General features: G+C 38.6%; 1 non-coding gene across 1 annotated transcript; it reads left to right on the forward strand.

The window, feature by feature from the left end:
- The first annotated feature begins 12,286 nt into the window (after positions 1-12,286).
- LOC145049035 (small nucleolar RNA R71) lies at positions 12,287-12,393 on the forward strand. The gene has a single exon (XR_013683155.1). It is a non-coding gene; the product is annotated as a small nucleolar RNA R71 (small nucleolar RNA).
- Positions 12,394-15,245: the final 2,852 nt, after the last annotated feature.

Here is a 15,245-nt window from a genome sequence, read left to right on the forward strand (position 1 = left end):
CAAATAATGGGCCCCAAGGGCCAAAAGACCCAACTATGCCGCCTATGGTCCAATAACAAGCTCAAAGGCCCACTACTCTACTAGATCCAGGCCCAAGGTTAAATAGGGCCTATATAGCTCAAAAGCCCATCGGAAGCTTAAAGTCCACTGGAAGAGTATGCCCAACGTACCTCTTTAGTACGCTTAGCATACTGAGGCCTTAGGTGGTACGTGCAGCGTATAAGATAGTACGCCCATCATACAAGCATATTTTGCACTTAAGCAATTAAGTGCTTAATACTCAAAATCTCAACGCCCCCTTCCAGACCTGAGACGATTAATGTAACAACCCGTTATTTCAGGTCAATGTAATGACTAAAAGTCGAGTCTTGTAACCTCTTTGTAAAGTAATAAGAATATCATCGAAAATGAAATGTTCAAAAAGCTCTATTTGGGTACACTATGTGGTAGATATCGTGATAAGGTTTCCAAAAATATAAAGAACACTAAAATCCGAGTTATAACGAAGGAGTTATGACCAATCAAAGATTCGTAACACTACCGGTAAAGTGCTGTTAAGCATAAAACAAGAAATTTCAATAAAATACTTTTTAGCCTTAGGTATCTAAATGGAAGTCGTAGATATCTTTAAACCGCAAGCACACATAAAAAGAACGCCCAAATCTGACTTCGTATGAGGAAGTTATGATTTTTCGAAGTTTCCGACCTAGCAGTAGACAGCTAAAAACTCGAAATAGAGATTGAGCAGTCTTTAGCCGACACAACCTAAACAAAAGTTGAAGACCCCGACAATAGGAGTACAACAGTAAAAAGTATGACGAAAATGGACACCAAATGAAGGAGTTATGGAATTTAAACGTACTTTTCCAGGTTCGGCCTGTTAAAAATAATATAATAAAAATAAATTAAAATTAGCCGAAGGAGTCTAAACGAGAGTTGTAGAGCCTTTTCACACCTACGCGTGCATATAAAGAACGTCAAAATCGAAGCTCGTACGCGAAAGTTACGGATTTTACAAGTTCGGGATACAAAACCCGAGGCTGACTCAGCCTCACGACTTGAGGGAACCATGCTCACGACGTGAGCTCGTGACTGATGGGTTCCAGAGTGTCAGCCGCGTCAAATCATCGAATAGGATCATGCTGACTAAGCCTCACGACGTGAGAAATCCAAAACTCACGACGTGAGACCCCAAATCAGCCCCTATAAATAGAAGCTTAAGGGTGTCGGGTTTGGTGCTCATCTCTTTCCATCTAAGTGTCGTTACTCTACGTGATTACCTCGAGAAGCCTTCCAGAAGCCCTGGTTTTTCATAGTCGAGTCCCGAAGGAAGTTCTACACTCCCGAGATCCCCGAGAATCGCGAGATTTCAACTCTCTCTAGTTGAAGTTCTGCTCGATTCTTCTCTCGACTACTTCAAAACAACCACTTCAATCAGGTGATTTCATACCCCCTTTTAGACACCTTCAAACACTTTATAATGTACTTTTAATACATTTCAGGGGAGAATACAGGTAAACACACGGTTGATCCCGAGTGAAAACGTGAAAACTTTTTCTATACTTTGGATGCATTAGACTTATACAAAATGCATAGTATCCAGGGTAGTCATCCTTTTTAATCCATTTTATGCATTCAAATAACTTATGATTTATGCTTTGTCAAACATTGTGAAAGAGGATAAACATTTCATACAAAACTATTATTTTAATACAGACTTAGTTGAGAATCCGGAGACGATTACATCTTCAAATGCTACCTTTTGTTAAAAAGGTACTACCTAAAGTCCTGTCTATTATAACCAGAGTCTCCCGTTGGGAGAGTGTGTCAAATATGTATAGATCTTTACGGGAAGCCATGATCCCGCGCCCTGACTGTTAGCTACAGTCCTTTGGGTGACAGTTTGTCATAAACGTTTCGACGCCTGAAGACCGTCGCCACAGGCATATTATGTTTAGTATGGTTATAAAACTCATCGGATAGACAATTATTATGGTATTCTGATTTATGAATGAGTAGCTATTAAAACTATTCTTCATCTAACAAGTGTGATCTTCTTTTAGCTTTATTATATAAAACTATGCCTCAACTTTTTAAGCATGTCCGTTGCTTGTGATTTTCGGTCTTGAACATTAGAGACTGTCTGTTACTTTAGGAAAATAAGGGATTTTCCTGTATCCAAACCAATCAACTAATAGGAAAATGATGTGTGTGAAACGAACTAGTTTTAATCCTACTAACTTAAACACAAAGACAAACACACAAAAGGCAATGTACCTATCGATTAGCAGTTTAGTTCAGGTAAGTAGGGTATCGAACACAGGGAACGGTAAACAATTAAAATAAATGCTAATATTATCTAATTAAAACAATTAATAAAAGTAGGGGGTTTCTCTAGTTTTGCAAGACTAGAAACTTAAACAATCAATTAATACTTAAACAAAGACAATTAACAACTAAGAAGAACAAGAAAGGACAACTAGATTCAATGATAAAATAGACTTCTGTTTAGATTCGATTCACTTATTCCTATGGTCGATTTCGTGGAAAGTGCAATGAATTAATACATCAATGATTACCGGTTCCTAATATGATTGGGTTCATGTTCATTATTACCAATCCTTTAGTAGACAAGTTAATTCAAACAGTGATCAAGTGATTAAATTAACAAGTTTCCTAGTGTTCAATTCGTATCAAGCAAGACTTATAATAATAGTTAATCAAATTTGTTCAATTCAATCAACTCATGTATAGATGTTCATCACACATGCTCACACATTGATTTACATATTTTATAGTTAACCCTAGTTTCATATTCACTATTCCTAGGCATACAATCTTATATTCATAAAACTATATGAATCAAGTAATCAAGAAGATGTTCATGCAACTCAATCACTTATTTGTTAACTAAAAATATTTATTATCAATACATAAGGATTTTTAATAAGCTTAACAAGATGAATAACCAAATTAATATCAATTCAACCACTCAATCAAACCATGTCCATAAGATTATCTCATCCAAACAGAAGTAAAAAGCTTTTAGCTCATATCTAAAGCAAGTAATAACCTAAAATCAAAATCTAATGATTCAAACATGGTTCAAAACAAAGATTAAGAAAAGAAGAATGATTATTTGCCTTTGATTCTCTTCTAAATTGTCTCTTATGTTGCAATCTCGAAAATAGCAGCTCCAAGAACCCTTCTGGTCTTCAAAAGTCGCAGCTAGCCTCCACCAAAAGTTAGGTTTTCGGGCCTATAAGTTATCTATTTATAGTTTCCAAAAATCGACCCAACTCGTCGAGTTTTTGAGAATAACTCGACGAGTTTCTTTAATAATTCGCGCGTTCAGCGTGTACGGCAAGGTATCCTTAAATCTAGAATATTCTAATAAACTCGTCGAGTTTATGCTAAAAACTCGTCGAGTTTCTTCTTTTATTTAGCTTCTTCCTTTAATCCTTGATCTCCAAGCTTCCAATCACTCAATCCTCTTCCTTTTACATCCAAGCATGTCTTTTATTGTTGAAATTGAAATATTAAGCTAATTAAGTACCTTTTGTCCATAAAATGATATAAAATCAACAATAATTAATAAAATAATGAATGATTTCTATGACTAAATAAACCCATATCAAAATACCCCACACTTGACTTTTGCTTGCCCCCAAGCAAAGCCGAATTTTAGCACACTAATACCACATAAGACAATCCCAATCGTACCCAACCATTATGCCAAGACCGCAACACATGCATTTGTGTCTAAAATTTTTCCTAAGGACCCCCCTCAATTCTAAATACTCACAATCCTCATAAACACTCGCCCACTTCTTTCGAACAACGCTCATTTTATGCATCCCTCCGAATCCATCCCCAGAAAACTTTCTTAACCTCAAGTCATTTTTGGTTAAATCCCCAAGCATACATACGATAAAATAACCTAGAAAAGAAAATTACAATAAAAATAAATACTACTTTTGATTGAATCTTCTATACTTTGTAGCTTTTCTTCATTGTATTCTTCTTTGTCTTCATAGCTTTGTATATTCTTTATTCAAACATTTCATCACTCTTTTTTTTTCAACTTTTTTTTTTCAACTCACTTTTTCCACTCAAAACTAAAAACCTAGAAAAACATATGCTTAAGCAAGGGAATTTAACTTCATCCTTTATTGGTTAAAGGCATTTGCCTAGTGTGCAATGACTACTTAAGTTTTCTTGGATACATTTCTGGTACACGATGCTAAACATGTTGCGATCTTCAAACTAAGCGAGGTTGTGTTTTTGTCCCATGATTTCACTAGAATAAAGGGGGACACAAATGCACTATAACATATGTTGGCTCAACTAAACATTTGGGTCTTCATAGAATCATCAAACACAATACTAGCATGGAATCTTAATTGCTTTACCAAAATTTTCTAAATTAGGCCCTAGCAATTTTTTATGCAATTTTTAAAAAAAAATTAAACCTAGGATTCTAATATAACTAATGTAATCAACCCCCTACCCCACACTTAATTTATGCAATGTCCCCATTGCATGTTATGCATTATATAGAACATAAAAGTAAAGAGAGAATTGGAACTGACTCCCCTGGGATAGAAGTTGCAAGGTTGATATTCTTCTTTTGAGCTCCTTCTTCAGCTGACTTTGGACATGGGAACAGCTCATCCACGCCTTGGGTGTCAAATATCGTGTGGTTATGCTCCAAAATATAGAGGAAAAAGGTGTTGGAAATTGCTCGGAAAATAATCATTGATAGCACAGCCAATTGCCTCCTTAAATTGTAGTCAAATCACCAACTCAAAGGTAAGAAAAAGATCCACTCGCCGAGAATAAAGTGAACTTATTAAGTTTAGTTGCGAAAACTGCAGATTCGGGATTCTTCGAAGGAACCCGTTGAGTTTATTTAAAGAACTCGACGAGTTTTACTCTCCGTGAAACAATATATTCCCCAACTTCATTTTTCGATTCTGGCTTTGAAGGGAATGATCATGGCAATATTTCCCTTCATTCTTCTGCAGTAAAACATATCCTTTTAGTTCTTTTGTTCACCACTCTTGCGAATAGACGTAATCCTCTCACTCTTCTCGTTTTAGACTCGATCTCACTTCATACCCCTCACGCTATATTCTTTCATTCTCTCCCTCAACATATATTCTGAGAACAACAAAAGAAACAAACAAAAAGTAATAAAAGGAAAACACACCAAATAAAATCCTAATTTACTAAAAGTTTAAACATCAAAATAAACATACCAAACAAACAAAAACAAAGAAAAATAGTTTAAACAAGCCAACAAAATAAAAGATAAGGAAAGGATAATTAATCTTCATCTTCACTTTCTTCTTCTCCTAACCCGCTTCCTCCGGCTCCACTTTGACGCATACTCCATCTCTCACTCCAACTCCTCACATATGGATATTCCGGTTCATTTTCCATCCTTGGAATGTTCAAATGAGACATCATATGAGCCAAATTCCTATGTCCATAATTCAAGCTGCTTGCTAAATCATCTTGAAACGCCCTTTGCTAAACATTATAAGGATCCATGGGAAGCTCATCATTTATTGGAATAACGGGGGAATCTTCTTGCATATGTGTTGGTCGTGGACGAACCCGCCTCCCCGGTTGTTCCGGTAATTCCGCATTATCCACTGATGGAATATTAACATGGCCCCGCCATAATCTACAATAATTTTAGCCCTTCTATAAAGAAGAGGACTAAATGCGGGTTGTGACACCATTGTTAATTGATTTCCAATTCTTCCTTCAAGAATTCCATAAGATCTTGCCAATTTAGTTATGAACCTCCCACCACATATCTTTGAAGTTGATCTCTCCTTCACTCCACTTTCCGCTAAATACTTTGCTAAACAATATGGAATGTTACAAAACTGGTTAGGTGTAAGAATACACCATAAAAAGAAAACATCTCGGCTTGGCACTTTATCATCATCCCTTCTCATATTGATGGAGCTTGCGATGAGGCGATGAAGAAGACAATGGACAGGTGATCGGATGCTCGCTTCTTGGGTCGCGGATGGAATATAAACTCCATTGGCAATTGTGCTCCACTACCTTGATGCATCCTCAATATTTGGTAAATCCTTATGACATGCTTCCATAAAAATTCCAAAGGCTTCTGTCATTGCCACATCTTGCTCATACAAATTCATTCGCCATGCTAGTTCTACTACACTAAATTCCCGGAACTCACCCCAAGCATGAAAGTAAGAGCATTTGTATCAAAATAGTCTTCACTCCCACGGAACTTGATAGTAGAATAAAACTCCCAACATAATTCCTGGTATACCGGTTCTTGCAATTGGAAAAGTCTCCTCTAAGCATCACATGTAATCCTTACTACATCTTGGATGAATACCTTGGTGAGATGAGGATTCATTCGTTCAACCAACCCCATTGCTCTAGACAAGACCAATCTATTTCATTTGGCAAGTAGAAATCCTTCTTTTTCAGTTTCTCCAGTTTCCTTTTCCATGCTAACAATGTGGATTTTGAACCAATTTGTGGAAAATCAAGCCATGGACAACCCCTTTGACTTCCTTTAGAACTTTGGCTCCTATTTCTGGACATGATTCTACAAAACCATAAAGCACAAAAAATCAAACAAACATAAACAATGTTAAAAACAAAATAAATCGGCATCCCAGCGTCATGAACTCGTCGAGTTCCTGCAGAACTCGTCGAGTTTCGCAGAAGGTCCGAAAAAATTTCGATCTCCAACTCTTCTAAACTCAAAAATTACTTCAGGGGTTTGCTTGGGGTATATATTTAAGCATTAATCCATGGAAAGACCTAATTCTAAACCCTAATGTTCGTATGAAAACTCAAAAATTGAAGAACTTTAAACCATTTTGGGCCTACATATACCAAAAATCGGAGCTTTAATAAGTAAAAGGAGAAGACATCTTACCTTGAGAAGAGATTTAGAACAAAACACCTAAGAGTGAAGAAGTTGCTTGGGAGGTTCTTGCTGCCGACGTGGGGAAGAGATGAGAGAATGGTTTTATACCCAGCAATAAAGATATATATATATATATATATATATATATATATATATATATATATATATATATATATATATATATTACCGGAAAAACTGAAAATCGCGATTTTTTTAAAATGGACTCGTCGAGTTTTTGGAATAAACTCGACGAGTTTTTCCTTCTATAAGAAAAAAATTATTTCTAATGAAAATCAAAAAACACCCCACACTCAGCTTTGATAACCCTCCCAACAATCATTTAAGCAAAATCTGAAGATGAAGATTAAAAGCACAACGAAAAACATAAAAAGAAAATAAATAAAGTACTACAAGAAAAATAAAACAAACTCAATTGCCGGGTTGCCTCCCGCAAGCGCTTCGTTTTTGAGGAGTCTTTAGTTGGACTCCTTTCCGCCCTACGTTGTAGCGGTTGCCTCTAAATCAAAGCCTTCTTCAATTTCCACTTCCTTTGGCCTGCCCTCCTCATATCTTTTGATCCTATGCCCATTTACCTTAAAACTTATTCCATCTTTATTCCACAATTCAACTACCCCATATGGAAAAACATGTTTAATTGTGAAGGGTCCGGTCCAACGAGTGCGTAATTTTCCTGGAAAAAGTTTGAGTCTTGAGTTATATAAAAGTACTTTTTGCCCTTCTTCAAACTCCTTATTTCCTTTCAATCTCGCATCATGCCATTTCTTTGTCTTATCCTTATAAATCAACGAGTTAGTGTAAGACTCGTTCCTTAATTCCTCCAAGGCATTCATTTGCAAGAGTCAATTGGTACGCAACTCATTGGGGGAAAAATTACACGTTTTCAAAGCCCAATAGGCTTTGTACTCCAATTCCACTGGTAGATGACAACTTTTTCCATAAACCAATCTATAAGGTGTTGTTCCAATAGGTGCCTTGAATGCAGTTCTAAATGCCCACAATGCATCATCTAACTTATCTGCCCAATCTTTCCTATGGTTGCCTACCGACCTTTCCAAAATTCTTTTGAGGTCTCTATTCGTTATTTCAGTTTGGCCATTCGTTTGCGGATGATAAGGTGTTGAAAATCTATGGCGTACACCATATTTTTGCAAAACCTTTGCTAGTTGTTGATTGGAAAAATGGGTCCCTCTATCGCTTATCAACGCCTTTGGTACTCCAAACCTAGAGAATAAATTCTTTAAAAATTTCACCACCACCCTTGCGTCATTTGTTGGTAGCGCTCGTGCATCAGCCCACTTTGATACATAGTCCACTGCCACAAGTATGTATTTGTGCCCTTTTGATGATGGAAATTGCCCCATGAAATATATACCCCACACATCGAAAACTTCACACACTTGGATGCTTCTTTGAGGCATTTCATTCTTCGCAGAAATATTTCCCGATCGCTGGCACGCATCACACTCTCTCACATAGGTAGCATCATCCTTAAAGATTGTGGGCCAATAGAATCCTGCATCAAACACCTTTTTAGCAGTGTATTGAACTCCAAGGTGTCCTCCTACAGGCCCATTGTGGCAATGCTCTAGAATGTCGCAGATCTCCTTTCCAAACACACATCTTCTGATGATTCCATCTGCACAGCTCCTAAAAAGATATGGCTCATCCCAGAAATAATATTTAATTTCTGACATGAGTTTCTTTTTCTGCTGATGAGTTAGCCCTTTTGGAAGAAAGTCCCCAGCTAAAAAGTTCGCAATATCTGCATACCATGGTTCTTCTCCCATTATCACCATCAAATACTCTTCTGGAAAACTATCCCCAATACCCTTGTGGTCGGATGCGTCCCTTTCTGGATTCTCTAATCTTGAGAGATGGTCAGCCGCTACATTTTCCAGTCCTTTCTTGTCCTTGATCTCAATGTCAAATTCTTGAAGTAATAACACCCACCGGATCAACCCTGGTTTTGCGTCCTGCTTAGCAAATAAAAATTTAATTGCAGAATGGTCAGTAAAAACAGTGGTTTTGGACAATATAAGATAAGGACGGAATTTATCAAAAGCATAGACCACGGCCAATAATTCCTTTTCAGTTGTGGTGTAATTTTCTTGAGCCGGATTCAAGGTCTTGCTAGCATAATAAATTGGTTGAAAATGTTTATCGACTCTTTGACCAAGCACAACACCTAAGGCAAAATCACTTGCATCACACATAATTTCAAACGGTAAATTCCAATTCGGGGCGATAATGATCGGGGCGTTAGTTAATTTTGTTTTCAATATTTCAAAAGCATTTAAACATTCTGTTGAAAAATTAAAAGGTGCATCTTTTAAAAGTAACTGAGTTAAAGGTCGAGTTATTTTAGAAAAGTCTTTTATAAAACGACGGTAAAAACCCGCGTGACCCAAAAAACTTCTAACGCCCTTCACATTGGTTGGTGGTGGTAGTTTAGCAATGGTGTCAATTTTTGCTCGATCCACCTCAATCCCCGCCTTGGACACTTTATGACCTAACACAATGCCTTCTTTAACCATGAAATGGCATTTTTCCCAATTCAAAACTAAATTGGTCTTTTCACACCTAGCAAGCATTAAGTCAAGATTAGTAAGACAATTATCAAAAGAAGAACCAAACACGGAAAAATCGTCCATGAATACTTCCATATACTTCTCCACCATATCGTGAAATATTGCCGTCATGCATCGTTGAAAAGTGGCAGGCGCATTGCACAACCCAAAAGGCATTCGTCGGTATGCAAACATTCCACTAGGGCAGGTGAAGGTGGTTTTCTCTTGATCATTCGGATCGATTGGTATTTGGAAATAACCTGAAAACCCATCTAAAAAACAATAATAGCAATGATCGGATAATCTTTCAAGCATTTGATCAATAAAGGGTAAAGGGAAATGGTCTTTGCAAGTAGCATCGTTTAGCTTTCGATAATCGATGCATACTCGCCAACCGGTTACCGTTCGCGTAGGAATAAGCTCGTTCTTTTCGTTCGCCACGACTATCATTCCTCCTTTCTTTGGCACTACTTGAACGAGACTTACCCATGGACTATCGGAAATTGAATAAATGATCCCCGCATCCAATAGCTTTACCACCTCCTTCTTAACCACCTCTTGCATATTTGGGTTCAAACGCCTTTGATGTTGCACCACTGGCGTTGCTCCTTCTTCAAGAATTATTTTATGAGAACAATAAGAAGGGCTTATCCCCTTTATGTCGGTGATTTTCCATGAAATGGCGTTCTTTCTTTTCTTCAAAACCTTAACTAATTGATCTTTTTCAATTGGGGTGAGGTCCGATGCAATGATCACAGGCTTCTGCTCACCTTCTTCGAGAAATGCGTATTCTAAGTGTTTTGGTAACGTTTTTAGCTCCAATTGTGTGCTCTGAACACCAAACACGTCGAGTTCTAGAATTAAACTCGACGAGTTTAGAACAAAAGTTTCCTCATATCCTGATTTTTCGTAGAAACTCGTCGAGTTATTGTGATTAACTCGTCGAGTTTTTTGTTCTGTTGACTTTATCAGTTCTTCGTATTCTGATTCTTCAAGAAGTCTTTCTAATTCTTTCAAATCTCTCTCAACATGAAAATCATCTTCTGAAGTCGAAATGTGTTCGCTTGCTTCGTCTTCTTTCCATTCTTCTAATAATTCTTCCAAGACATCTACTGAAAAGGCAGTATCATCACTACACTTCGAATGTTTCATGGCTTGATCCATTCCAAAAATAACTGAGTCTTCCCCCACTCGAAGGGTAAGCCTTGAGTCTCGTATGTCTACTATGGCACCCGCGGTATTCAAAAATGGTCTTCCAAGGATTATTGGCACTTGATGGTCCTCCTCCATATCTAGCACAATGAAATCTGCCGGAAAGACAAACTTATCGACTTTTACCAATAAATCTTTACATATACCTCTCGGGAATGTCACCGTCTTGTTTGCTAAGTGGATCTCCATTCGGATTGGTCTTGGTTCCGAAAGGTTTAGCTTTTTAAAGAAAGAGTATGGCATGAGGTTCACACTTGCCCCCGAATCGGCCAATGCATAGCTAGTGGCTAAATTCCCGAATTGGCAAGGAATGGTTAGGCTACCCGGATCACCTTTTTTCTTTGGTAATTTGTTTAACATTGCGGCTGAACAGTTTTCATTTAAGACTACCTTGGATGATTCCTCCATTTTCTTTCTATTTGTGAGAAGTTCTTTTAGGAACTTTGCATACTTTGGCATTTGCGCGATTGCTTCGATGAACTAAATGTTGATTTGTAAGGCCTTTATGTGCTCTAGGAACTTCTGGTAGTCTTCATTCTGCTTCTCTTGTCGAGCTCGGCCCGGGAATGGTAATGGTGGCTTAAATGGCTCAGCTTTTGAATTATTTTGCTCATCAGGTGCGAAACTCGTCGAGTTTCGGTCAGGAACTCGACGAGTTTTGTCTACTGTTGGCGAATTCGGATTTTCTGGATCTTTTTCTTTTGCCTCTTTTGGATCTGTACTCGGGATTGGAGTGAGAGGTGTGACTATCTTCCCACTCCTTGTTGTCACTATGTTAATATGCGCGCCCTTTGGATTTTTTTCCGTGTCACTAGGAAGCCCTCCTGGTGTTCTTTCGTTGAATTGCTTGGCAAGTTGCCCAAGCTGTTTTTCAATATTCAAGATTGAAGCTTGCTGATTCCGTAGCAGAGCTTGTTGATCCATCATCATGGTTTGGTGCTCTTTCATCATCTTTTGTTGATCTCTAATGGCTGCATCGGATTCGTCGTGCCTTTTCTCGAAAGCACTAACGAATCGAGTTAACATAGCTTCAAGATCCGTCTTCTTCTCTTGCACCGGTTCTTCTTTTTGATAAAACCCGCGTGCTTTTTGCCTATACTTCTCCTCCTTTGCCTTATTGTACTCATCGTAGGGGAGCCATTCCTTCTTGGGCTTTCGCCAATCATCATCAAACCTATCGCCACTTAAATAACAAACTTGTGCCTTCCGGTTGCCGTTCTCATCAAGATCGCAATCCTTAGTAAGATGGGGACCGCTACAATTGTCACAACCCACCCTTATGGCATGGATGGATTGATCCATATTTGTCATCCTACGATCCATACTTTCTAGTTTGGCCATCATTGCTGCCATGTCATCGGAAACTGAGTTAACCATGCCTCTAGCTGTATCGTTCCTTGGATTATGGTATTCTCTTGAATGTTTGGAGAATTCTTCCACCAATGTTTTAATGACAGCTGGTGCTTTCTTCGTGAGGGGTCCTTGGGAGTCTAGTAATTGCCTGGTTGTGACGTTCACGCCATCATAAAAGATAGAAACCTCTTGTTGCACGTTTAGGTCGTTTTGAGGGCAATTTCTTATTAACCCATTATATCTTTCCCATGCCTCATAGAGTGATTCTCCCGGAAATTGCTCAAAGTTAGCAATTGCTTTCTTCAATTTTGCAATCTTAGAAGGTGGAAAAAACTGGTCAATGAACTCCTCGCGCATCTTTTGCCATGTTGTAATGGATCCGGGGGGGTAAAGATTTCAATCATTCCTTCGCGGCTCCTTTGAATGTAACCGGTAACATCCGTAGTAAGACAGTATCGCGAGGCACATTTGGCATATGGAAATAGTCAGCAATGTCCATAACTTCTTCAATATTCTTGTAGGCATCTTCGTGCTCCTTTCCATGGAATGGAATGTCTTTTAGTTGTGCGAGGATGTGACCCTTCAACTCAAAATTGGCGGTAGTTGGAATTGCAGGTTGCACGAGTCCCGACCCGGTACCATCTCTTATGCGCTTGTTGTAATCTCCCATTGGTATGTTGGCGATGTCGGCCATATTATCTCCTTGATCAGAATTGCTTTCTTCACCAAACGTGGATGTGTCGGACTCGATCCCCTTTCCTCTTTGTTTGCGAATAATCAACTCCGGATTGTCTACGGGTGGTACTGGTGTAGAATTGGAGCCTCGGGTCATAAAAACCTGAAATAAAACAGAAAAACAAGCGTAAAACGAACAAAAACGAAGAATTTACGAAACTGTTAACAGAAGAATAAACTCGACGAGTTTTAAGAATAAACTCGACGAGTTTTTATAGAAAATCAATAAGAACTGAAAACAGATAACTTTATGCAAGAAAGATCTAACACAAAGGATCGATAATACCAGCAAACAATATAATTATTAGAACCGTTCCCCAGCAACGGCGCCAAAAACTTGATGTGTGTGAAACGAACTAGTTTTAATCCTACTAACTTAAACACAAAGACAAACACACGAAAGGCAGTGTACCTATCGATTAGCAGTTTAGTTCAGGTAAGTAGGGTATCGAACACAGGGAACGGTAAACAATTAAAATAAATGCTAATATTATCTAATTAAAACAATTAATAAAAGTAGGGGGTTTCTCTAGTTTTGCAAGACTAGAAACTTAAACAATCAATTAATACTTAAACAAAGACAATTAACAACTAAGAAGAACAAGAAAGGACAACTAGATTCAATGATAAAATAGACTTCTATTTAGATTCGATTCACTTATTCCTATGGTCGATTTTGTGGCAAGTGCAATGAATTAATACATCAATGATTAACGATTCCTAATATGATTGGGTTCATGTTCATTATTACCAATCCTTTAGTAGACAAGTTAATTCAAACAGTGATCAAGTGATTAAATTAACAAGTTTCCTAGTGTTCAATTCGTATCAAGCAAGACTTATAATAATAGTTAATCAAATTTGTTCAATTCAATCAACTCATGTATAGATGTTCATCACACATGCTCACACATTGATTTACATATTTTATAGTTAACCCTAGTTTCATATTCACTATTCCTAGGCATACAATCTTATAGTTCGGGACTTCTACGATATCAGCAGAGGAAGTTTAGCTGATCGAGCACTCCCAATTATGGTAGGCAAACTTGCCAATCAGGCTTATCAATCCAGAGTCCAAGCAAACCGGATTCACGAGATTGACTTAAGAATGGAGGATAACGCAGCTGATATCCGACGCCTTGACATGCTACAAGGGAATGCTCAACTCCACACCAACTCTCTCCAAGAGAAAATGACTGCAGGTCTCTCCGAAATGAGAGATTTGAGGGAGCAACAAGTTGCCTTTGACAGGCGTCTCATGGAAGCCAAACAATCGGATGCGGAGTTGAGCTCCAAGCGCAATCCGCACTGCAAGTAGTGCTCGCCTAACTCCCAAATTTTGGTATTGAATAGGACCATCGGCTAAAAGTCTTACTTTCTTTAACTTTCTGTAATCGGAGACCTGTAGAAAGGTCAATTTTGTTCTAACTTCGGATGTAACGCGACCATATGTTTAATATATATAGGGCATCTCTTTCGTGTGTTAATTCTGTGCATTTCATTCGAGTTCATGAGTTTATCTATTGCTATTCAAACTCCATTTGTGAATCAAACTCAAATCCATGTGTAGGTCAAACCAAATTCTTAAACTATTAAAGATAGTTAACTCATTATCATTCAACTCTCAACCACCAAAACTAATAATCTTTCATTTTTAATTCTTGGCAGCGTGATGCCTCCTCGTCCAAACCTAAGACCTAATACTGACACCACCTGCACCACCAACTTACGATATGGCCATGGTCCAGGCTGCTATCACAGCTGCAGTAACCGCTACCCTCTCACAAATAAACTCCAATGGAAATGGAGGGGCAGGAAGCAGCACGAGTCATTCCAACCATGGAACTGGTCATGGTCAACTAAGGGAATGTACTTACAAGAAGTTCTCCAACGCAAAGCCAAAAACTTTTAATGGCACAGGGGGAGTCATTGCACTGATGCAATGGTTCGAAAAGACCGAGACGGTCTTTGAGATCTGCTCTTGCCAAGAAGCGAGCAAAGTCAAGTTCACCGCTTGCACCCTCACTGATTAAGCCCTCACCTGGTGGAAAAGCCATGTGAAGTCCGTAACTCTCACCGTCGCCAACGCCATGAGTTGGGAGGACTTGAAGGTCCTAATATTGGAGGAATACTGCTCAAGGGGTGAGATACAAAAGCTAGAGCAAGAGCTCTGGAATCTGAAGATGACTGGGTCTGACCTAGTCGCCGACACGACCAGGTTCAGCGACCTTGCTGCCTTGTGCCCTGCCATGGTCAACCCAGAACCGAAAAAGGTTGAGAGGTACATTTGGGGGTTGTCACCCCATATTCAAGGTCATGTCTTGGCCTCCAACCCTATCAATTTCAACAACGCTAAGCGCCTGGCTCAACAACTCATTGACCACGGGGTCAAACAGGGTACTGTTGCAGCTACTGCCGACCCA

Source organism: Lactuca serriola, chromosome 4 (assembly GCF_051521515.1).
Source record: "Lactuca serriola cultivar US96UC23 chromosome 4, Lser_US96UC23_V15, whole genome shotgun sequence".
NCBI classification, from domain to species: Eukaryota; Viridiplantae; Streptophyta; class Magnoliopsida; order Asterales; family Asteraceae; genus Lactuca; species Lactuca serriola.